The following is a 2,647-nucleotide window of genomic DNA, read 5'->3' on the forward strand; positions in this document are numbered from 1 at the left end:
TTCATTAAACTCTAAAAAGTCTTTAATTTCTTTCTTTATTCCTTCCTTGACCAAGGTATCATTGAGAAGAGTGTTGTTCAGTTTCCATGTGAATGTTGGCTTTCTGTTATTTATTTTGTTATTGAAGATCAGCCTTAGTGCATGGTGATCTGATAGGATACATGGGACAATTTCAATATTTTTGAATCTGTTGAGGCCTGATTTGTGACCTATTATGTGGTCAATTTTGGAGAAGGTACCATGAGGTGCTGAGAAGAAGGTATATCCTTTTGTTTTAGGATAAAATGTTCTGTAGATATCTGTCAGATCCATTTGTTTCATCACTTCTGTTAGTTTCAGTGTGTCCCTGTTTAGTTTCTGTTTCCATGATCTGTCCATTGGTGAAAGTGGTGTGTTGAAGTCTCCCACTATTATTGTGTGAGGCGCAATGTGTGCTTTGAGCTTTACTAAAGTTTCTTTAGTGAATGTGGCTGCTCTTGTATTTGGAGCATTGATATTCAGAATTGAGAGTTCCTCTTGGAGGATTTTACCTTTGATGAGAATGAAGTGTCCCTCCTTGTCTTTTTTGATGACTTTGGGTTGGAAGTCAATCTTATCAGATATTAGGATGGCTACTCCTGCTTGTTTCTTCATACCATTTGCTTGGAAAATTGTTTTCCAGCCTTTCATTCTGAGGTAGTGTCTATCTTTTTCTCTGAGATGAGTTTCCTGTAAGCAGCAAAATGTTGGGTCTTGTTTGTGTAGCCAGTTTGTTAGTCTATGTCTTTTTATTGGCGAGTTGAGACCATTGATGTTAAGAGATATTAAGGAAAAGTAATTGTTGCTTCCTGTTATTTTAGTTGTTAAAGGTGGCATTCTGTTCTTGTGGCTGTCTTCTTTTAGGTTTGTTGAGGGATTACCTTCTTGTTTTTTCTAGGGCATTGTTCCCGTTCTTGTATTGGTTTTTTTCTGTTATTATCCTTTGAAGGGCTGGATTCGTGGAGAGATAATGCGTGAATTTGGTTTTGTCGTGGAATACTTTGGTTTCTCCCTCTATGATAATTGAGAGTTTGGCTGGGTATAGTAGCCTGGGCTGCAGTTTGTGTTCTCTTAGTGTCTGTATAACATCTGTCCAGGCTCTTCTGGCTTTCATAGTCTCTGGTGAAAAATCTGGTGTAATTCTGATAGGCTTGCCTTTATATGTTACTTGACCTTTTTCCCTTACTGCTTTTAGTATTCTATCTTTATTTAGTGCATTTGATGTTCTGATTATTATGTGTCGGGAGGAATTTCTTTTCTGGTCCAGTCTATTTGGAGTTCTGTAGGCTTCTTGTATGTTCATATGCATCTCATTCTTTAGATTTGGGAAGTTTTCTTCAATAATTTTGTTGAAGATGTTTGCTGGACCTTTGAGTTGAAAATCTTCATTCTCATCCACTCCTATTATCCGTACGTTTGGTCTTCTTATTGTGTCCTGGATTTCCTGGATATTTTGAGTTAGGATCTTTTTGCATTTTCCATTTTCTTTGATTGTTGTGCAGATGTTCTCTATGGAATCTTCTGCACCTGAGATTCTCTCTTCCATCTCTTGTATTCTGTTGCTGATGCTCAAATCTATGGTTCCAGATTTCTTTCCTAGGGTTTCTATCTCTAGTGTTGCCTCGCTTTGAGTTTTCTTTATTGTGTCTACTTCCCTTTTTAGGTCTAGTATGGTTTTGTTCATTTCCATCACCTGTTTGTATGTTTTTTCCTCTTTTTCTGTAAGGACTTCTACCTGTTTGATTGTGTTTTCCTGTTTTTCTTTAAGGACTTGTAACTCTTTAGCAGTGTTCTCCTGTATTTCTTTAAGTGATTTATTAAAGTCCTTCTTGATGTCCTCTACCATCATCATGAGATATGCTTTTAAATCTAGGTCTAGGTTCTCAGGTGTGTTGGGGTTCCCTGGACTGGGCGAAGTGGGTGTGCTGGGTTCTGGTGATGGTGAGTGGTCTTGGTTCCTGTTAGTAAGATTCCTCCGTTTACCTTTCGCCATCTGGTAATCTCTGGAGTTAGTAGTTATAGTTGACTCTGTTTAGAGATTGTTCTTCTGGTGATTCTGTTACCGTCTATCAGCAGACCTGGGAGACAGATTCTCTCCTCTGAGTTTCAGTGCTCAGAGCACTCTCTGCTGGCAAGCTCTCTTACAGGGAAGGTGCGCAGATATCTTGTATTTGGACCTCCTCCTGGCCGAAGAAGAAGGCCCAAAACAGGACCTTTCTCAGACACTGTGTTGCTTTGGCAGTTCCCAGGTGGTACAGACTCTCACCTAAGCAGACTAAATTCCTAAGTTCCTTGGAGTCCCGGGACCAAGATGGCGACCGCTGCTGCTGTGGCTTAGGCCGCCTCCCCAGCCGGGTGGGCACCTGTCCTCCGGTCCGGAAGGTGGCCGGCTGTCCCCGGCCCACACAGGGTGCTGCCTCAGCGCCTCTGTGCTTCTGCCTGTTCCAGAAGCTGTCAGGTTCTCTGGCGCACCCTCTCACCTGTTCAGACTAATTCCCTAAGTTCGGCGGGTCCCGGACCAAGATGGCGACCGCTGCTGCTGTGGCTTAGGCCGCCTCCCCAGCCGGGCGGGCACCTGTCCTCCGGTCCGGATGGTGGCTGGCTGTCCCCGGCCCACAAAGGGTGCTGC

The sequence above is a fragment of the Mus musculus genome, chromosome 7 (genome assembly GCF_000001635.26).
Source record: "Mus musculus strain C57BL/6J chromosome 7, GRCm38.p6 C57BL/6J".
Lineage (NCBI taxonomy): Eukaryota > Metazoa > Chordata > Mammalia > Rodentia > Muridae > Mus > Mus musculus.